This window comes from Egretta garzetta, unplaced genomic scaffold (assembly GCF_000687185.1).
Source record: "Egretta garzetta isolate BGI_Z169 unplaced genomic scaffold, ASM68718v1 scaffold251, whole genome shotgun sequence".
In the NCBI taxonomy this organism is placed as follows: Eukaryota; Metazoa; Chordata; class Aves; order Pelecaniformes; family Ardeidae; genus Egretta; species Egretta garzetta.
This window is the reverse complement of record NW_009258952.1, coordinates 1,476,037-1,499,135: the sequence shown is the minus strand read 5'-3', so window position 1 is coordinate 1,499,135 and position 23,099 is coordinate 1,476,037. Positions and strand designations below refer to the sequence as shown.

At 44.6% G+C, this 23,099-nt stretch overlaps 1 protein-coding gene across 1 annotated transcript in view; it reads right to left on the bottom strand.

Moving 5' to 3' along the window:
• Positions 1-23,099, bottom strand: part of PAG1 (phosphoprotein membrane anchor with glycosphingolipid microdomains 1) — a 96,333-nt gene that overhangs the window by 38,420 nt on the left and 34,814 nt on the right. The window contains exon 3 of the mRNA XM_009634470.2: positions 6,275-6,339. The gene's annotated coding sequence lies outside the window, so the exon portion shown is untranslated. The remainder of the gene's footprint in view (positions 1-6,274; positions 6,340-23,099) is intronic.

Sequence of the window (23,099 nt, the reverse complement as noted above, 5' to 3'; positions counted from 1 at the left end):
GATTTCTTGCAAGCATGAGCGCTGAAAGAGCAGGAATTGTTATTTTTGAGATAAATGTTACAGTTCAAATGTCACAGACCATATTAAAGGAATTCATAATTGGCTCTGGGATTTAAAGACAGAAAAAAAAAAGATGACTTACACTGTGGTAGGAAAGTTGGTGGTGATCAGAGTGCTAATGACCATGAGAGAAACACAAAATACTTTTTTTTTTAAGCATCATTATCTAGTGGCCTTGAGTGCTAATCAAAACAAGGACTGTAATGCCTGCTTTAATGGGGTTTGTCTCAGTAATGCTCCTAAATGGAATAAACGACATTAAACCCAGACAAGCTACAAAGAGAGATAAATGGCAAAACAATGCACTGAAAACCTAAAGATTCTTTTAATCTACTATTAACTGAGTTACCATCCATGGCATTCACAGTTAACTGCGGTTTTGTAATCCATTTGCTGAATTGTACAACTAAAATAGAAATGTTGCTGTCCTTCTGTTTAAAACAACAGATTAAATAAGGCCCAAATTAACCTCCAGAACGGCTGGTTTGGCAAATACTGTGCTAGAACTGGCTGCATATCTATTTTCTTCTTTAAAAACAAGGAAAGCAGCTCCCCTGGAGTTTTTTCCTAAAGTAAACAGAGGGAATCTGGCCCCACCAAGGCAGTCTTGCACATAAGCTGAGCCTCTGCACGTCGCAAGAAGGATGCCCGGCAGGCCGAGGACCTCGCACGCTCCCTCACCGACCACTGCCCTTCCCCACAGCTGCAGTGCTGCAGGGACAGACGCTAACTGATCTCCGTAGGCTTTGGATCGTCCTCTTAATGTTTACGAGAAGGGGTGTTGAATGCCAGGAAGATTAATTCATCGCCACCCTCCTCCTCCTCCTCCTCCTCCTCCTATTTCCTTTGGCTTTGCTCATCTCTCCTCTGCACATGCTGGCCCAATGCATAGCCATGCTGAATTTCTTCAGCTTGATACTCCAGAAGATCAGTTACATTCGAGTCCCTCAAAAGCAATTAAATAGGTTTTCTGATGTATCTATTTTGCTGTACCTCCCATATTGAGATGGGAGGATCCTCAGCAGCTGAGGGGGGAACGCAGACTCTAGGATTTTGGGCAGATCCTGCAGGAAGAGGTGACAATTTACAGATAAAATGACAGCCAAGGTATAGAGGTAGCGATACTTCTATGTTCATTTAGAGGCAAGAGTGAAATATTTCCAGGGGCCTGGTCTTGGAAAGATGGATTAGCTCTTTGTTCATGGTATACACAAAATGTAGGATCATGCACCTTATCCTGAGGAAATTTTCAATACAGGTCTTTAAAAACTGAAGCTGTAGCCTAGGGAACATATAATTCATTCTGTAACTAATGGGTTCCCCCCAGTATTATAAAGAAAAAATTCCTATCATTTGTATTGCTTCTGTAAAACAGTTGCTCTCCTGCTCTCCAGGGACTGTGAAAGGTCAGTGGTGTTGAATATACATGATTTATACAGTACTCTGGGATGAGAGGTGCTGTGTAAATGTAAAATATTATTAGAGCACACTCTCCTTAATTGACATACACTGAAATGGAACTGGCTGTGCCACAAGAGCAGAACTGAGAAACCAAGTTAGTCTGATGATAGCGGATTGTCTAAGGCTACTGGCGGTCTACATCAGCGCAAGTATTAATTAATCTCAGACAGATTTACCTAACACTGAAAGTTGTTGCTGTTCATAGTTACAGTCAACCATTGGAATAATCTCCCCAGGGAAGTGGTTGACTCTGCCACATGGGACACTTTTAAGACTCAGCTGGACAGGGTGCTGGGCCATCTTGTCTAGACTGGGCTCTGACCTAGAAAGGTTGCACTAGATGATCCTTGAGGTCCCTTCCAACCTAGGATTCTATGATTCTATGATCTGGAATAGGTGTTATGTAGATATGAATTCAAAGGCTGTATTACATAGAAGTGACTAAGTAGGCAAAGATCACAGATTACTCTGTATCATGATGGAAAAGCAGCTTCTGAAGCAGTTGTGGGCATGGGACCTCCCATGTAGCCCATTTACCTTCCACAGAAACACTGCCTTACACGAGTCAGGTCTCAAGTGTATGCCAGAGATGCTTGGGATGCCATGGTCCTCGCGCTTTTGCAAAGCCACCCTCAAATGGCACTTTTGGACTCAAAATATGCATCCTGTTTATCCCTGGCTTTGATGGAGGCTTCCAAGTTCTCCCTGCAGATTTGAACCTTGAGATTTGTTCACTTCTAGCTATATCCAAAGAGGTTTCCTGAAAACCAGTCTCTTACCAAAATGAGTGAGAATGAGCCGGACTGGACTAGTGGTCCCATCTCCTCTCAGGGATGCATAAATTATGCTTTCACCCCACTTTTTGGGATCGATTCCAATTTCCCTCTTCCTTCTGACCACAAAGGTCTATACTTTAACACTGCAATAAATAATCAGTTTGAAGTAGATTTTTAAATATTTTAACAGCTGGGGCAATGACATTATCGCTCCACTTTACCGTAAATGGAAAAACTCCCATTCCCCCTCCCAAAGACAGACAAGGATTGCAGATCATATTCTGAATTCTTTTCAAACCCTAGGCCAAAAGATCTCACCAGCACAGTCTGTTCCCCTTTACATTATTATTCCCACTCTCACAGATTCTTTTATCTAATTCCCTTTCTCCCTGAGGTTTACACTATCATTCCAAACATTTTTCAACTGCACTTCTCTTCCCTCCTCTTAAATTCCCTGTCGCTCATCAGCCATCTAAAACCCTTCTTCAAAAATGCAATTTTCTTTTAGAAAAACAATGCTATGAGTTCAGCACTACAAAGTAACCTGTTCCTAAGTTTTCTGCTGTGCTAAAACAAGACATTTTAGATATTTTTTTTTTATTTTTGGGGTGGGGAAGCACACAATAAAGCACTTTAGCAAAAGTATATGAGCTTCCTGGTCCTAAAGGGAAAAAATGAAGTTCCTTCTTTTGAATGTGTTCATGCTTTCCCATGAAAGTTGACATATGACAGCTTTGGATGAAAAGCTGGACATGAGCCGGCAATGTGCGCTGGCAGCCCAGAAGGCCAACTGTGTCCTGGGCTGCATCAAGAGAAGCATGGCCAACACGTTGAGGGAGGTGATTCTGCCCCTCTACTCTGCTCTGGTGAGACCTCACCTGGAGCACTGCGTCCAGCTCTGGAGCCCTCAGCACAAGAAGGACATGGAAGTGTTGGAGCGGGTCCAGAGGAGGGCCACAAAAATGATCCGGGGGCTGGAGCACCTCTCCTATGAGGACAGGCTGAGGGAGTTAAGGTTGTTCAGCCTGGAGAAGAGAAGGCTGCGGGGAGACCTGATTGCAGCCTTTCAGTACCTAAAGGGGGCCTATAGGAAAGACGGGGACAATCTTTTTAGCAGGGCCAGCTGTGACAGGACAAGGGGTAATGGTTTTAAACTAAACCAGGGTAGGTTTAGACTGGATATAAGGAAGAAATTCTTTACAATGAGGGTGGTGAAACACTGGAACAGGTTGCCCAGAGGGGTAGTGGAGGCCCCATCCCTGGAAACATTCAAGGCCACGTTGGATGGGTCTCTGAGCAACCTGATCTAGTTAGCGGTGTCCCTGCTCACTGCAGGGGGGTTGGACTAGATGACTTCTAGGGGTCCCTTCCAATCCAAAACATTCTATGATTCTATGATACCTGTCTGGGAGGTAAAGATTTGGATTATCTACATTCGAGAGAATAGTTATATGAAGTTATTGTATAAAATGACTGATTTTCTAGCAACAGAAGTTTTATTCAAGGATAATGTCAAAGTTATTCTCACCTATGCAAAACACTTCTCATCCACACAAAAAAGGCTCTTAATTTCCTCTATACTGAAAGAAATGTTATTGTAGTTTTCTCTTTACTGATGACTGAAGTATTTGGTTTCTTCTGCTTTCTTTGGATAATTTTTACTTGTAGTAGATTTGCTCATTTGGCTGCAGCTGAATTGCTGTGGCAATGGCAGGCAATGACACTCTTAGGCTGCGCGACCTGTGATTAATCTGTGCTCCAACTGAAAGCATTTATCATCCAGGGGCTACCCTTCCCGTTTGTCTTTTCCCTGTGTTTCCAGTTCTCCTTTCCTAACAAGGAGAATGACAAAAATCAGTATGGGCTTTTAACCTAGGGAATGACATTTTTAGCTCTGAGGCCTATGTGTAAATGTAAATTTCCAGCTGTTAGAACAAAGAAATAGCAAATGTGAGGCAGATGTTAATACTTTACCCATTGTTGGTAATACAAGCAAAAAATCAACTTTAAAAAGTCCCCCAGCTACTCCAGTAATGAAAACTTACTTGCTTGGGCACTTACATAGACCTGTGCCTACAGAAATAAGATCTAACTAGTTTCTTGCAATCCATGGAGTCTAGTCAAATCCTCCACGGTGTTTCTTCCTCTTCTGATATTAACCGTCAACAGGCCAGAACATGTAGCCAGTGAAATAATCTCCAGATTTTTCTTCTGCTGAGCAATCTGATGAACGCCCCAAGACCATTTAGGGTCTCTGCTTCTTAGCATCTACCGCACAATGAAGTCAAGTGCAATCTGGAGGATTCTGTATCCTATGCTAGCTATAGCACTATTTTTCAGGGACACATTCAGCACCAGAAGTTAAATCCCATGTCTGGTTTCTACCAAGTACCACTTCACCGTAAGTCTTCAAGCACTTATGAAGCCAGTGTAATGAGCAACTACTCTGAGGTCCCTAAGAACTCTGCTTTCCTTTGAATCCACCAACTGAAAAACCCACACCACGTCTTGCTGTGGCGCTTCTTGCAGTATCTGGCATCTTTGATGCCTCTACCATCCTCCAGCCCTTGGAAACTTCTGAATTAACTGTCCTGGCACAGTGAACACAAGTCATAGCCAGAGGCATGAAGAAGCATGGATATTCAGAGCACACTTACAGTTTAGATTCTCCTCCAGGCTCGTCAGCCTCTCTCTAGCTCTTACCATCTCACACCTCTCATCATCTCATCTCTCTCATCTCACATCATCCCTCCCATGGACCTTGGATCCCCAGGAATCCTGAAAGTCCTTCCTTCTAATGTTAATATAGCAGTGACTTCCGATCATCTTGTGTCAGGCATATTTGTGTTTGTAATTCCTTTCACACTAGGCAATTCGTTAAGGGCTCTGTTTTGATTACCAAAATGTGTGAACACAATTTTGTATCTCATCTATACAGGGTCACTCTTATGTCAGCTTGTTTTTGACTGCGACAGTCTTTTCCCATCCTAAAGTGTTTACATTTGGTTAGTTAAAATATTTACATTGCACATTCAAATGATGCATTTTCTCAGTGACAGAGCTCTCTGTGGTATTTCCTCCTGTACCTACTATGCAGCGGAAACAGATGATTAAGATGAATATTCTGTGTGTCTCTAAACAAGCAGATTAAGGAAACCAGCAGCGCAGCTATACTATACTAACATTGCTGGACTTCATAATATCCATGTGGGCTGTGTAATCTGCCTAGCATTGCAGAAAAGCCTCTTTTTTAGGTCCCCAAATCAGAAGAGCTACACGATTTCCAGCCATGGCATTTCCAACAGATTCTTCATTTATTGACCGTTTATTTGTTCACTCGGTGTGTGAGGTAGAGTAGAGCACGGCAGACGTAGGAACTAGGAGAGGAGGTCAGAATGATGCTGTTTGCTGATCATCAGTCTGCCTGCAGATAAAAGCCTTGGGCGCACCACGCCTGAAGGGGTGCGGAGATGATGGGAGGCTGCTACCCAGCAGGAGGTGAGAGAAGTGAAGCTGAGAAGGAAAGGTGACACTAAAGCTGGCAGGGGAAGGCCACAAAGTGATGGTATTTCTGGGAATGAGAAAACACGCCAGACTCTTCTGTTTTTATTTAACACTTCAAAGTTGAATGAAGTGCAAGTGATGCGGCACAGGGACCTGCTGCACCAAGAGGTACACACAGCACGATCCTTTCCCCAATGGGACTGTTTGAGGCTTGCGGGAGAGAAAGAGGACACGTATAAAACTTCATACAACAGTGAAATTCAACATCATTTAAGACATATTACCATCTACATAGTAAACAGTTAATTTTTCTCATTTGTTATTACTGAACAAAGAAGGACCACCATATGCAAGCCCCTCTGAGAAGAAATCAGATGCAGAGTGAAGCAATTTCTCACATGGGAACTTCATAGCAATGCAAAATTCGGAAGAAGAACTTAAAAACCCCAGCTCTCGGTGGCGGTATTCCTTACCTTACCGCACCGTCCACGCAGGTCTTCATACAGGCTCTCCCAGTGAGGAAGCAAAAGCTTCTGTGCTGAAAAAAATGATGAAGTGCCGGTTAAAAAGTTACCGCAATGGCCCTGCCTGTGCTTACGTCCACCACAAACTCTGCTGCGTCTTTTTGTTTACAGAAACATATACAATAGAAGAAAGTTGACTGTGTAAGCAAAAGCTATCTATTCTAAATTGACTCTGCCTGCTTAGTGTCATATTCTCTGGAGGAAATGGGTTATAAGAGTCACTGTATAAATGAGGCACACAGCATTTAGCAAATGAACTTTAAGCAGGATAATTTTATGTGTGGGAGATGTATTTGCCCCACTTTTTTAAACTAACAGCGAATGAAACTTTGTCAGTTAAAACACAGCAGCAGAAATGAAGTAACAGGCTCTACGCCAGTCTGAGCCAGTGTATTCACAATGACAAATCACCAAGTTTGATTTAACGCAGAACTACATTTATCCACATATATTTTTATTTCCCGGTAAGAGTGCCTACAGTAAAGCATCCACTGAAAAACAGGTCTGAATTGCAACCCCTTTAATTATTCTGGTTCCATTTTTTTGCTTGTGTAGGAAGCTCTGATTTGGGATTTCCACGCTTGCTGGTCCCTGACAAGCGCAAGAAAATAATTCAGACGCACAGAATGTAATCTAGGGTCTCACTTCTCTCTCTCCTGGAGGTAATGACCATAAATATCTCTCATTTGATAGGAAAAAAAAACCCAAAACGTGAACAGGTCTAAATATGCTTATTATTACTTTATAATGTCCTTCTTTACTGTAGCAGGTGTTGCCTGGAAGGGCATCGTTAAAACGCTGGTGTCCAAGCGGCAGGATGCGGGCTCCAGCACCACCCCTCCAGCCCCACTGCCCGGCCGAGGAGCCCCCTCCCTCAGCGAGGAGGGGCACACGGCAAAAGCCCCCATGGAGGGGGTGAACGGGCTCATTACCTGCCCGCCCGGTGCCCGACACGGCCCCACCGCCGAGCAGCCTGGGAGGCTGCGTTCGGGCGAGCAGGGCTGACACGCCTGCACGAAGGGGATGCCGCAAACCTGCGTGCCGATGGCCAGGATAAACCCAGGCACCCCCTTTTGAGCGAGCGGTGAGCAGCCTCGCACTCCCCCGGGGACAAACGTTATTTCCTCCGGCCATCCTCACTCGCTGGCCCGCTGTGCCGATGGCCTTGCAGTTACACAGCTTGCTGGCCTTTGGCTGGCTGGCCAGCAAAGCCCCTCTGGTTTTGGCAGAGGGATGTCCAGCGTGACGGGCAGCGGCTGCCACTGTCACGAGCAGGATGTTTTCCAGAGTTTCTCCTGCAAGGCAATGTGTTTATTCTCTGAAACAGTTGCTCCCTAAGGATTATAACCCAACAGGAGCACAAAAGCAGCGTGTGTCCTCTGGGGCTGCTACGTGCCATCGGGCAAACAGGAGGTACAAGCTGTGTTCACCAGAATTTCATGCAACGAACGGTGCTGCACTGGCAGAAAAGAGTAAAGATCTTCAGCACACAAATCATACTTTCCTCTTTTTTACACACACCCCCCTCCACCTTAGAAAAAAATCAAGAAAAAAACTCCCCAGTATCTTTCAATGCCACTTGTGACATTAAGAGCTCCAGATCTGGAGTTGTGTCGGGGGGTCCCCACCGCAGCTGAGCCCATTCACCCCAAAAGCACGTCACCCTGGGCAGACAGAACGACCAGCGGCTGCAGCTCCAAGGCATGCACTTTCAAGACCACGTTCGTTATCATCCCCAAATAGCAGCACACACTCTCAAAAATATAGTTAACAATTACAAGGGACAGGTGGCAGTAAGAACAGCAAAAGACCTGCAGAAGTGCTCAGGCAAAACAAACCTTTACTTTAAAACCAGAAAAATAATAGTAATTTAAAAACTACTAAAAATATCATCTAAGGAGTAAGAACACAGAAGTATCTGCACACCACCATAAAATCTGTTGAGCAGAGTCTGTGTAATCTCAGTTACTACAAAGAGGCTGAAAAAATAAACACAACAATGATTTTTCTTTCTGCTGAGGTGTGTGGAACAAATGTTAATTTTTTACCACTGTATAGGATGTTTTCTACCCCAAGGAGTACCTGCAGGGTGGGGGAACTGTCTCTGGGAATAGGAAGAAGGATTTACCTTGTCTAACGGCTATATGGTAATGTATTTCTATTAGCAAAATCCATTTAATATGGCATATACGTAGTGGCTTCTGGCTGAAAAAAAGTAGGAAAGCTGGAGAAGGAGACTAAATGGTCCTTTCTTCCTCTGATGGGAACACATACAGATTTTCCCATTACTGGTAACGCGCACTAAGCCAGCATAAAGGGGAACAGACAAACTTCAATAACCTTCAGCTGCAGCACGATGCCACCATGAAGCTTTATTCTCCTAAGGAGTACGGCAGACTTCACAACTTCTCCTCCGGTCGTACCACCCGTATTTTAACTAATAGCCGAATCGCAACAAGCGCTACCGGTGCTACTGTAAAGATAAAAACCTTACCTTCGACTAGCAAGGACTCCTCGTGCCGGACCCCCTCTGCATTGTGCAGAAGACACCAGGGGAAGCTGTTAGCGAGGTGCTATGAAACTCCCTCTCGCCGTTAATGCCGCCCTAGGAGTTTCTCGACCCCTGTCCTCGGCCGCTCTTTTCCTTTTCATTATTTATATGGTAGATCAAAGTCTGAAACACAATTTTCCATATGAAATGTGATCGCCAACTCTACTTCAACTCTTAACGTAGCACTGCAAAGTTCCACTTCTTTTTTTGTCACTTCCACGTCAACTCTTTAAGCCTTTTTTTTTTTTTTTTTTTTTTTTTTTATCTCACTTCTTCTTGGAGTACAGGCTGATGAGAACGGATGGGAGAAAAAACGCTTATGTATTTGTGATGAGCCAAAGCTTCGTTATGCTCAGGAGGAGTAAGAGGGCGCAGGACGGGCATCCCGGCGCCTAGAGGGGAGATGAGATCCGCGCTGGTGTGAGTGCTCCCTGCCTCGCTTCGCACATTTTTGTTTCAGATCCGTGGGTGGCTGCGTGAGCAAGCAGCCGAAATGGGGAGGAGTTACATGAAATGCAATTTATGACTTGAAGCCCTGACTGCCTTTTGGAGAGCAGGACGGAGGGGCGAAACCGCCGTGCGACGACACAGCAGCGTGCTTTACACATCCCACCTGCCCAGCCTCCCAAACCGGCGGGGAAAGCTCCCCTCCCTGCTGAGGCGTTATCCCCGGGACGGAGCAGGGATGCGGGGGCTGCTCTGGCACCACTCGGAAACCGCACTCCGGAGAGCCTCTGAGCACGCTGGCTGCTCGCTCCCTCCCCGCAGCGTTGCCAGTTTAATTTTCAAGGAGGCATGATGCTTCACGATCTTAACGAGCGACTGTAGGATGAGACAATGAATGACATCCTCAGCAGATGTTTACAGCTGTCACGAGGAAGGGGGGAAGACAGCAGCATCTTAAATCCCGGTTTTCTGCAAAGCTCCCCTTGGAAATCAGAGAGGCAAAGCAGAAAGCCCTTTTAAAATCAGACGTCTGTATTTTTCTTGTTTGGAAAGGACTATCGTGTGCACATTGCACACGTTTCACCTAACTTCAGCTTTGCTTTCTTTCCTCTCAGAAAACAAGAAGCCATGTGGCCCAGCTCCAGAGGGGCTGGTGATGATCCCTGCTGAAACCACTTGGAATTTTACAGTTTAACTCAAATATTCCCAAGCCAAGCTCCACGATAGACAGTAGCTGTTTTCAGATTCCTCCACATTAATTATAGTTCAGATCTTAAAACCCTGCAACTGAATGGAGCAGCAAGCAACAATGTGTTTGCTTCCAGAAGCAAACATCAAGGGACAGGCAGCCCTAGGGCGCAGCACAGCTATGAACTCATTCCAGGTCCCTGATGAACCATCGCGGCATTACAATAATTTCCCATGCAATTAGTATTAATTGGTGACTTGCCGGCAATCCCCCAGGGCCCCTATCTCACTCTTTTAGCAGGTCCTACCAGGTCAGGCTTGAGGATCATCCATGGGGCCAGGCAGCCATCACTGGTGCCCCAGCTCCTGGGGCTTGTTCTTGCTGTTGTATTTTTGGGGAACCAGCAAGGGCTATCTCGAGTAACGAACAATCGCAGATACGCCACTTCCAAATTAACGCATATGGGTTTGTAGCATGAGCCAGCAAAAGAAGAGGGAGATTTCTAGAGGGAATTTATAAACGTTTTTTGAAAATAACTCGTTCTGAAGCATTTCACTAAGGCCACGTTTTCAGGAGAACTGAGGGGCAGTGCCAGTGGGACAGTAACAGCCCAGTAAGACTCTGCATCTCGTACTCAAGATTAAGCTGAGGAAGGACAGCTGTAAATGAGCAACAACTTTGTCTAATTTTATTCTTTAATAGCAGTACTTAAGGAAACAAGTCATTTGTCTTAAGCATCTTGCCAATTTTTTTAGGATTGCTTTATATCAGCAGAGCCCCAGACTCCGTGGCAATAAACAAAATCAGATGGTCTTTGACAGAACATCGTAAATATCTAAAACATATCTCAGAGTAGCTTCCAGGGTCTGTACCACAGCTGATGGATCTCAAACGTGATCTCTTTTTGCTCTGCGGAATTACATAAGTAATCTTGAAAATCCACATACTTCTATCCTTTAAAAAAAAAAGTGCTGAGGCAGTTATTTAGAGTCAAAAGGATGCCCTAAATGAGAACTGCATGGAAGCCAGCCTACACACACCATTCAGTAACTAGTAAAGGATGCATGTAATGGTAAAATACATTAGGAAATGCTTGTTGCTAGAGGCAAGCAGAATTACTTCAACTAAAACAGGTCAAGTATATTCAAGAGCAATGTTGTCCAGGCCAGCTGTATTCCTCCTCCCTTTTCTGCTTCTCTTAAGTTTCCAGTCCATGTGAATCAGTGGTCCTTGGCATTACTCAGGCTGTTTTCTTCCTTTACTGGGTAACGTTTGGGAACCGCAACATAGCATCAGTAGGCTGCCTAATGCAAAATGTCTAATACATGGTATATGTTGGCTCGGACGTAGCCGAGAACATTAATGATGATTTACTTCTCTTGGAAATCTTGGGCCTGGAGCAGAGGAGAGTGCTACAGCCTGTCTGTGCCATCTCACTTCATCCCTAACAATTTGCACCTCTAGATTTTACTTAAGGGCTCATGCTGTACTTAGTTTACACAAACTCAAATGTGAAAACCAAAATTCGTAGTATTTACATTGCTCAGCAGATGTACAGAGATTTATCGTTTGCATATATGTGGTTTATATGACATAGTTTATAGATTTTTTCCCTTTTTTTCCTTTTTTCCTTCTCTCTCTGGATCTTTGTGATCCTCTTTGATTTTGATTTTTTAAAGGCTTCATTGTCTTTTTTTCTCCACATCTACAGCATGTAAAGATCCAGGCATTATTTTTCAGTGTCACATGAAAACAGAATACTTGCAGACTTTTGTGGTTTAACCCAGCAGGCAGCTGAACACCACAGAGCCGCTCACTCACTCCCCCCCTCAGTGGGATGGGGGAGAGAATTGGAAAAAAGGTAAAACCCATGGGATGGGTAAAGACAGTTTAATGAAACAGCAGAGGATAATAATAATAATAACAATAACAATAATAATAAGAATAATAGAATATACAGAACATACAAAACAAGTGATGCACAATGCAATTGCGCACCACCCACTGACCGATGCCCAGTCCCGAGCAGCGATCACTGCCCCCCGGCCAACTCCCCCAGTTTCTATACTGAGCACAACATCATATGGTCTGGAACAGCCCTTTGGCCAGTTGGGGTCAGCTGTCCTGGCTGTGCCCCCTCCCAGCTTCTTGTGCACCTGGCAGAGCAGGGGAAGCTGAAAAGTCCTTGACTGGTGTAAGCACTACTCAGCAACAACTAAACCATCAGTGTGTTATCAACATTCTTCTCACCCTAACTCCAAAACACAGCACTATGCCAGCTATTAGGAAGAAAATTAACTCTATCCCAGCCATAACCAGGACACAGACTATACTCACAATTCTTTTGAAAGTATAGAAGATGACCTCATTTTCGCTGGTGTAACCCCACAGTAATTCCATTAACTTCCAGGATCTTTGGATGTACACCATCCACCTGAGATGTCCCTCACCTCCCTCTCACACATCCTTAGCTCTCAAAGCATAAAACCACAAAGATATTGCTCAGGGCAGTTTAGGTGGCAAAAGAGTTTTGTCATTCAGTGGAGGGATGGATCAAAGAACCACAGAATGAAAGTTTCAGAGATCTTTTCCATACAAACATGCAGGAGGAAGGAGCACAGCGTATGCTCTGGCAGGGACAGTAAGGTGCAGTATGTATCTCTGGAATTGCAGGATTATTAGATGTCTTAGTGTGCTGCTACTCTGAAAAATCTGGTTTGCTCACAGGCTTTTACAACACACATACATTCACTCCTACATTACATCCACAACTAAGAGACAAGAGGATACAACATTCAGTTTTCAGAGAGCACAGGACCAAGAGTTGCTTTCTCCAGTGAAGAATGCCAAGACTTAGTCACTGCCACTCTAATAGCTTGGTATCAAATTCAATCTTTACAAATATAAAGCAAACATCTTCAAGCAAATTATGAACATCTCTGTCCCCACAGATAAGAGTTACACTTGTAAATTACTTCTCTAAATAGGTGTTACATCAATTCTTCAATTAGTCCAAGATAGATGTGTTCAGCCTGCATTAGGCGATAATGAAGCCTTAGCCCTAGAGATCTTTGTTAAATTTGGATTAGCTGTTGATGAAAACCAATTTGATAATACTGTTTATTCTAGACTTTCTTTAGCTACAGTTTTCACAGTCAAACTTGTCACTGCTATTTCTTCCCACACTAGCTTTTTAAGAGAGTTACTTCCACTGACAGTTTTATTTGTAGCACTGCATGGCATTGGCACGTGCACCTCATCAGGTCCTCCCACCTGCCTGAGCCCAGTGCTGGATGGCACCACCTTCTCTCCATCTATGGGAGATCCAGGGACTAAACACATCACTGCACTTAATCAAGCATCACCTTTTGCTCTGCATGGGAGCTTGTCAGCTCTGGGACGTACTAGTGTATCTCCTGTGCATGCTGAAGACAAGCACACGCCGGACTGCGTCCACCGCTGAAGAGGGCTGTATTTCATTTTGAGCTATCTATCTTACTGAAGTATTTTACTTGGATGCAGATCATTTGGGTTTACGGTCTGATCTCTGCTAAAAGCTCCCGACTAGCTCAGGGGAAGACATCATCTACGCAAGTTACAGAAGTCTTCTGGCCATGTGGATTTTAATTTAGCATATCTGTTGTGTCTAAAGCCCCTTCTTAGAGTAGACAAGTCTAAGCCTTATAAAGATTTAAAGTGTACCAATACAATCTAAGTTTAATATTCTGTATTACTATAATGCGAATTCTTAATTTTTTTTTATGGAAGTTGGCCTATAACATTATAGTAATTATTAACTACTACACATTCAGCAAAGCATTTTTGTAAGGACACCTGATGTTTGCAAATTTATTTCTTCTTTTTCCACCTGTCAGATTAGCACTGATAATGGAACTGAAATTTTCACCTCATCTGCTTGCAGCATTTATCAAGGATTTGAGCATCGCTTTTGGGTTTCCATTTGTCGTAACCAGAATTTCCAACTGTTTTTTCACCCAAATACTTGATAGATTTGGGCTTGCTTAGTCCAGACAGGACCAAATGCATTCAATCTGCTACAGTCAAGGCTAAATACTTACATATGGTTTCCTAATGCTACTCATTAGGACATGGATGGCTACAAATGTGCTTCCTTTGACTTCAGCTTGCCTTTTATTCTTCCCTGCAGTCTGCTCATTTTTATTAAAAATGAAGAAAGAAATCACATTACTAAGTTTTTATTTTCCAGTCTTCCTAATCTTCAAATTTATCCCATTTATATGGCCCATGACAAGAGCTCTTTAGACCATTTAACAGGAGCAAAGTCTTGAATGACCAGGGATTTTCTTTTTTGTTTAATCCTCTCCTGCATCCTCCCGCTTTTGCTATATTCCACTCCTTAATTAAATTACAGGTCAAAGCTCTTTCTGACTCACGACATTCAAATGTTTTCAGATTTGGTTAAAAAATCATGCAAATCAATTATCCTATATTGTCATAGCTAACCAGGAGAAACTCTCTTAAATTATTTGGATATATGGACAAGATCTGATTATCTAAATCAAATTGCTAAACTCTAAATGCCCAGGGGAATATATATTTTTTTTTTTTTTTAAAAATGTCAAATCTGATTAAAGTGTGCTCAAAATAATTGGCCAGGCTATAGGACACTAGGGGACAGAGATTCTGGAAATGGAAGGCGACACCATGCCAACTGGCAAAAACAGCCACCAGAAGATATAAACCTATTTACGATTCGAGGATTTCATTTTGAGCTTACAAATGTAAGAGGCAAAGAATGACATCCTCCTGTCATTTGTTGACACATTGCGATGGAGCAGCTGAGAAGAAGAATCCCCGTGTCACTGCTTCATCACCAGCCACGACTGCTCTGCATCCTGCTTCCTACGGCTGACTCGCATTTCCGAGTTCTGATCCTGTCAAGACCTGTCTGAATTAGCCCAGTTCTGCTGCCAGGACTGGGGGCACCATGCTCAGCAAAGGCATACCAGATAAAACTGTTTGCATTCAGGAAATTGCATTATATGAAAAGTAATTATTAATATGTAATTTTCTCTGTACAAGCACAAATTTATACAAGTTCCCTTACCAGAGCTACTGCTCTGCAAGAAACTGTTGGAAGCACGTTTATGTATTGAATCAGTGCTAAAGATGTCCGTAGCATTTATTTATTTGTAAAACCAGGCACATACAAAAAAGAAAAAGAAACCACTCTTGGAAACTTTTATTTAACCACAGTGAACTGAGACAGTGTTTAATACTGGAAGACTAATTTCACGAAAAACGGGATGGGATGTAGACTGTCAACTAGCAATTCTGGGTCTCTTTGATTAACACTATATCCTTCACAGTGAAAAATGGTTTAAAAAGCAGGAAAAACAAGATGGGCAACCTTAATCCCCTTCTAAACATAAACATAAAGTTGGTTAATTATGTTGACCATTTCTTAATGCAAGCAAGGCTCATGCTGTCCTCCTAAATACCCACAGGGCAGAGCAGAGAGCTGGCTGGCTGTGCGCCTGCTTCACGTGGCACTAGCCTAAAACCCAGCAATCCTGCCTGAAGTTTGACCTATGTTACTGGTATAAAAGAAAAGAAAAAAAACAGCCTAAAGAAGCTGCTGGGACCTCAAACTCATAGAGCTCCTGAAGCAGATGAACAACAGGTCAGTAAGAGAATGCGTTTCCAGCTTCTTTCTACTGCTGTTGTCTTGGGATTTTATGCTTTTTGCCTGGACTGCACACTACCTGTGAGAGATGAGACCTGGTTTTATATAGAATCATAGAATCATAGAATGTTTTGTGTTGGAAGGGACCCCTAGAGGTCATCTAGTCCAACCCCCCTGCACTGAGCACAGACATCTTCAACCAGGTCAGGTTGCTCAGAGCCCCATCCATCCTGGTCTTGAATGTTTCCAGGGATGGGGCCTCTACTACCTCCCTGGGCAACCCATTCCAGTGTTTCACTACCCTCACTGAATTTCTTCCTTATATCCAGTCTAAACCTATCCTGTTTTAGTTTAAAACCATTACCCCTTGTCCTGTCACAGCTGGCCCTGCTAAAAAGATTGTCCCCATCTTTCCTATAGGCCCCCTTGAAGTACTGAAAGGCCGCAATCAGGTCTCCCCGCAGCCTTCTCTTCTCCAGGCTGAACAACCTTAACTCCCTCAGCCTGTCCTCATAGGAGAGGTGCTCCAGCCCTTGCATCATTTTTGTAGCCCTCCTCTGGACCCGCTCCAACAGTTCCATGTCCTTCTTGTGCTGAGGGCTCCAGCGCTGGACACAGTGCTCCAGGTGAGGTCTCACCAGAGCAGAGTAGAGGGGCAGAATCACCTCCCTCGACCTGCTGGCCACACTGTTTTTGATGCAGCCCAGAGTACGGTTGGCCACCTGGGCTGCCAGTGCACGTTCCTGGCTCATGTCCACCAGTACCCCCAAGTCCCTCTCAGCAGGGCTGCTCTCAATCCTTTCATCCCCCAGCCTGCATTGGTACTGGGAACAGCCCCAACCCAGGTGCAGGACCCTGTGTTTGGCCTTGTTGGACCTTATGATGTTCACACAGGCTCACCTCCCCAGCATATTGTCCTTTGATACTTTGTCCTCCCTTAGACATACTTGCCATGGATGGATTGGTACGTATCTGAAAGCCTCATCCAAACTTGGTTCACAAGGCTGGACTGAAAGAATTTAGAGAGTAATTACTTAAAAGTTAAAAGATAAAATCTCTCAAGTGTGTGATAAAGCCAGGTTTACGCAAAGGTGCTGACAAACTGGACCCTGCCCTGATTTTCAAGCACGCTTTCAACAAACAGTTCTGAGAGTGAAGTGGCCCCAAAAGCCAGAGGTGCCTGGCCCTCGGGGGAGCTCTCTGAAAGCTCTGAAGTACACAAGGGTTTTGCCCTAATCACTCCGTGTGGCTGTGACAAGCTGGTTGTTGTGGGATTTTTTTTAATACCTTATGACAACATCATGAAAACTATCTCAAGCATCAAGAATCAATCACAGGCAGCAAGCAGAGGCTCAGCCTTCGGTGTGCCTCCACTCCACCAGCCTCCACGAAAGCCAGTATCTGCAACGGAGGCTTTACCCTGTAATTATCAAGAAAGTCTCTACAGGACCACGGCTCAACAAAGCACGTGACACCAAATCAAAGCTGCTGAGATGGACCACCACTGACAAGCCTTTGTCTACCGTGATGCCTTTGTTTCAGTGGATGAGTCTTGCAGCTGCTCGTGTGCCACCCACCTACCACCTTCCTCCCGTGCAGGGGAGGTGGCGGATGGAGTGGACTGACGGACAGAGAGTGCAGAGCATCACCACTCCAACCAGCACTTGGACAAGGACTTCCCAGAACATTTGTATGTCTCTGCCTTTGGAAAATAACCTTTTAAATCACTCTGCCAGCGGGAAATGAACACAACACTTAACAGCACCTGCAATAACTTGTGGATGACAAGATTATTATTTTTTTTTTTTTTTTTAATCTTTGAATGTGACCTCTGTCATTTTTACATCAGTTACTGAGACAGCCAGAGGGTTAGCAAGAAGCCTATTCAGCACCTCCAGACTCCATGCTGGACAAAATACACTGGACAAGATAGTAAACAGCATTGCCTACGTCAACTTACTGAACTGGGAGGGGTGCCAGCATAAAAGCCTAAACCAGAGATCAGAGATGGGATTTGCTTCACCGAGCAAGCTTTGCCAGAAGATGTAATCGCACACCACAGAGGATCACATTAGCCTACCTTTAGAAAAAACCCCCACACTTAACCAAATCCTGAAATTCTTCTTCAGTATTTGCATTAAATCCATGGGAACTGTATGGGCTTCAGCATGTGTTTTCTCCCACACCAAAGCAGCCAGATGGACAGACAGGGATGTGAGAAAAATATTTTCCATTAAGCCTGAGGGGAGATGAACAAGTAAAGAAGCCCCCGTGTGCTTCCCCCCCCGCTGAAAGCAGACACCCCCGCTATACTGGGAGCCCGGCTTTCACAGCGCTCCCCCCCCTTGAGGTCGGAGCAGCGGCCGGGCAGCCAGCGGGGCAGTGCTCCTGCCAGCACCTCTGCCACAGCCGGGAAGCGTTCCTGGGGAGCTCCGTGCTGTGGCGGAGCGGGGAGCAAGCCTGGGGCTCCCCACCTCCATTGCCCTCCCATCCCCAGGAAGAGAGGTCACCCCACTTCATAGCCATCAGTTACCGCAACACAGAAGGTGGCTTTGTATAAATAGTTTTTGTTCTACTAAAATTGATCTTCCCTAGCTTCTTTCCTTCCCAACAGTTGTTAATGGATTTCATTACAGTTTTTCTCCTTTTTCATGTGCATTCCTCCCTCCGCGAGGAAGGCGCCGGAGCAGCTGCTGGCAGCTGGGACCTTCCCCCCGGGAACCCCCGCTGCAGCCTCTGAGACATCAGCAGCAGTCCCACGGTGATGGAGAGCATCTTACCTTCAGACAAGATCACCTGCTGCTGCCCTGAGAATCCAGGCAGCGAAGCGCTGCTCACCTTACAGCCGGGGAGATGAGTGTGCCTCGCACACTGCAAGCAGGAGAAACATTTCATTTGAAAGCAGTGGGGCAGAGCAAACAAATTAATCATGCAAGCTGTTTCGGAAAGCCTCACCTTCTCTGAAGCGTTTCAGGAATAATGTTCAACAAATGGTAATTGTACCCTCCCCACCTTCGCTTTCACTGTCTGAGAAGGGGAAAGACAAAACATTAGTTCTCTTTTTCCATCACTTTTAAAATCAGATTTTCAGGGTGGCTGTTTTAGCATCCTCTCTGTACTAGACACCAGCAGTCATGGCGAGTCAAAGCCTGAATCTTTGCTCAGACAAACCTCTTAGGAGCATCAGCCTGGAAAGCATGCCCTGGGAACCCAATTCCTATTCCCTGCCACTGGAAGCATCACAGCTGATAATCCCAATTGGGCCAACTAATGAGGGGTCTCTTGATTTTTTTACTTTCCTAATTTTACAGAACATAGAGAAAATAAACTCAAGTAAGGGTGGGTTATCTCACATGTGTAGCCCCTTCAGAACTCAGAATTTGACATTCAGAATATGAAATACCAGCCATATAGAGATCTTCTCCAAGAGATCCTATTAGCACAGAGATATAACTGGGCTGGCAGACATGCTTTCAAAAATTACAGGTCTTGTACACACAGAGAAATCTCCTTGCCTCTCTTTATGAAGCAGCTTCATTTATTTTTTTTTTTTTTAAGTTCAGTCTTGCCACTAATTCCAAATCCTGATAAAACAGAACTTATTTTGCTTGTGTTTTGTGAGCTTATGACTAAGAAAAACTTTATGCAAAAAGCATGAATAAGTTAGGCAGTCATTTAGGTATTTGCTCATTTAAACAGGAGGCCACTCTTTGCATAAATTTAATGTTGTCAGTAAGCACAGGAGGTGTCAAATGCTTTGGCCTTTATGTTGCTTCTTACTGATACAATAATAACTGCCAATAGCTCATTTTTCAAAAAGTGAAACACTCACAGTGCTATTTGGGGTTTTTATAGCAATATTTAACATGGGGGATGCCATAAAAGGGTAAGCAACTGAAGTCATGCCACCAGACAAAGTACCTATTTACCACCCAGCATAACTGCATGTACAAAACCACTGTTAACAGCTACAAGGACAAGACCAGTTAAGGTCTGCTGTTACCTGTGGCCTACCACCTCCGACTTCTGCTCCGTGCTTCCGTTCCTCAGCCCACCCTCTGCAGCAGCCGCATCCCCATCCCTCCCCCGCCGGCTGCCCCAGCCCTCTCCTCCGACAGCCTCAGCACTGCCTCTCACAGCACTGCATATTGCCCGCTTGACTCAGCACCGAATCACCACAACATAAATCCCCCAGGCACGTCAAAGCAACAGGACATTAATGCTCCATCTATGCTGCAAGAGCACCTCTCAAAACACCTAGAAAATTGTTTCAGATGACCGTGGCTTTGTTCTCGCTGCACTCTGGCCAGGAAGCGGTTAAAATGGATGGAGGGGGGGGGAAACCACTGCAAATAATCTGAAAGACTGTATTCCCATCATGTTTGCCACTTTAAATCCTGTTTTTGATCTTTGTGCAATACTGCTCTGTTGAAATCGTTTGGAAATGCTTTGGCTTTGTGCAGGTGGAAAAGCCCAGACCCTGATCCAGCATGGAGGAGCATCTCCGCTTTGCCTGCCATGAGCCTGCGGTGCCGTGGCAGTCATTCATTTCTCCAGACATCTGCCTGCTTAGGAAGAAGCTTCTACAGGAATTGTTTTAACTACATTCTGTCCCATGCAAGCATGCAGCCAAAAAAATTTAAACACTGCTCTTGACATAATCTTTTTCAATACGATGAAGTTCATAGGAACCCTTTACCCTTCACATTTGTGTTCTCAGCTTCATCATTTCCATTTGCTCAAGACCCCCTGTCATGTCTCAATGCTTATTTTGGTGCTAGTCCTAACCGAGCTACAAGACGTGATTATTCTGACTCAGCATCATCTCGCTATCCTCAATTCTGCCTGAACATAACAAAGGCAAAAAAGCAAAAGCCCTACCCCTCCATATAATTTTATGTTCTTGTATTGGGTTTGTGTGGCAAGGTTTTGGTAGTGGGGGGGCTACAGGGGTGGCTTCTGTCAGAAGCTGCCAGAAGCTTCCCCTGTGTCCGCCGCTGGCCAAGGCAAAGCCCATCAGTGACAGTGGTAGCGCCTCTGGAATAACATATTTAAGAAGGAAAAAACCCTGCTGGGGAACAGTGGATGGAGAGAGATGAGAGGGGTGGGGGGAAGGTGTTTTAAGATTCAGGATTTTTTTTATCCTCTCCTACTCTGATTTGATTGGTAATAAATTAAACTAATTTCACCGAGTTGAGTCTGTTTTGCCCATGATGGTAACTGGCAAATGATCTCTCCCTGTCCTTACCTCCACCCACAAGCCTTTGGATATATTTTTCTCTCCCCTGTCCTGTTGAAGAGCGGAGTGATAGAGCAGCTTTGGTGGGCACCTGGCGTCCAGCCAGGGTCAGCCCATCACATTACTAATAGTGTCTGAAGGGCGGATGAATGCGTGAAAACAAAACAGAGCTGCACACACGTAACGTGAAGGATTCCTATCACTGCAGAGACCTTATCTTGTGTGTTTCCCCAACTCTGCGGTACATTAGAGACCCAAATGGTGAAAACTAGCGAGGAAGTTTGCTTTGCGAACAACTCCCTCAAAAAAGCCTCGCAAGGAACTATTTGGTAGTGTTAAGGTTTTTGTCTCTCAAACATGCAATTCTCTACTGAAAGCAGATAATGCAAAGTAAAGTACCGGAAAATGAAGTGGCTTAAGATTACACACAGTCAGTTGGGCTTTCTCTATAGAAACATTACACGGACCCTTTACAGCTTGTGAAGCTGAGTTTCTGGAAGCCAAAAGAAAAAGCGTGGAGCAACCGAGGGCTCGTGTCAAAGGACAGCAGCAGGCAGGATCCCACACAATGGGTTTGCATTGCAACCACACTAATACCCTCATCACATAAAAGGGCAGGAGCGATAAACGGGAATGAAAGGGAAGATTAATTCCTAGTGGCTTTTACAGCTAACAGCCATACCATCGGGGCAGCGACACCAGCCAGGAAGTTTTGCTCCCCATGGCTACGTTGGTCCCTGCTCCTAATTGGGACCTTGACTCTGCGGCATTGCAAACAGGACACCTTCCAAAGCTACGTATGAGGACGTTTCAGATAGTTGAATGTGGAAAACATATAAGGATGCAGCACTCTCCTTGTTGCTTGAGGATACCTGATTCTGGCCATTGGGCCAGCCCATCATTTGTCCAGCGTTAGTGTGGAAACATTTCCTTCAGGCTCGTGCTCCCCAGAATGCTGCACAAGGGTCTGGCAGCTAGAAAGGAGAAAAATGGATCTTCGACCCTCTAGAAAGATAGAGGCAACTCTGGATAAGCAGGTTAGGTGGGTATCCGTGCTAAAGCGACAAGCAGTGAGATCAATGTGCTTGGAGGCTAGGCTGGATGGCCACCTACAGCTTTCTGTCCAGTAGCCTTCTAGACACAGTTTAGGAAAAAAATGCCCTGAAACAAGATTTAGTACCTTTCCACCGGAACAAAAGTTCAGAAAGCTCAAGATAACCTTGCACCAGTTCCCCTTCTCCAAGTGAGATCCAGTTTCTGTCTGGAGCTCAGGAGCTCCACAAGGCCAAAGTTTTCACATTCTCTTGTGGAGCCTGTGTTGGGAACGTTAAAACAGAGCATGTCTAGTTCAAATAATCTCATTCATGGCTTTAACTTTTGAAAGCAGCAAAAATAAAAGCAAAGAAATGACACTAGTGATGCTTGCAATCACTACCAAGAAGTAGAATATACTGTATGAGCTGAAAAATTAAAAATATAACATAAGAATTTAAGAGTGTAGGAAGAACTAGGTGAAATCAGAGCAAGCATGTGTCTTGCAACAAAGCTATGAAAAGAGTAATAAATAGAATAGGCAAAAATACTGGTGCACTCAAAAACATAAATGCAATAAAAATATTTCAATCATCAAGTTTGAATTAAAACTACTTAGATGTAGCTAGAGGTATGAAAAGAAATGCACCCATAAGGAAGAAAATAAAGCAATATGGACTGGACAAGAAACGCAACTATGCTAAAATAAAGCCATGTGAAATTGTGTGCAAGTTGAGAAAGACTCTTTGCTCCCGCTGCCTTTCTTTTTTAAATAGTGCAGCTTCCCATCTGCTTGTGGACAGCAGACAAGAGTCCCGAGGCCCTGAAGAGATCCGTACCAGAAACCTCCACACTTACTCTGGTGCCCCATAGCACAGCCACACCAAGCTCAGCTCTCCATATGTCGTCAAAAATATTTCTGAGCAAACCATGCAGCTTTGCATGGAAAGCTGCTGGACCCCTGAGGAGCTCACAAGTCTCCACAGACAGGGCGCTCTTCAGAAGTGCCAGCACCCAAGGAAAACATCCTTTAATTTCGGTGCTAAGCTCACCAAGGGGCTTAACACAGCTGTCCACACAACGCGGTGCATCGTGGACGGGCGGTGGCATTGCCGCCGTCCCCAGGCACTGCCTCAGGAGCCAGGCTGC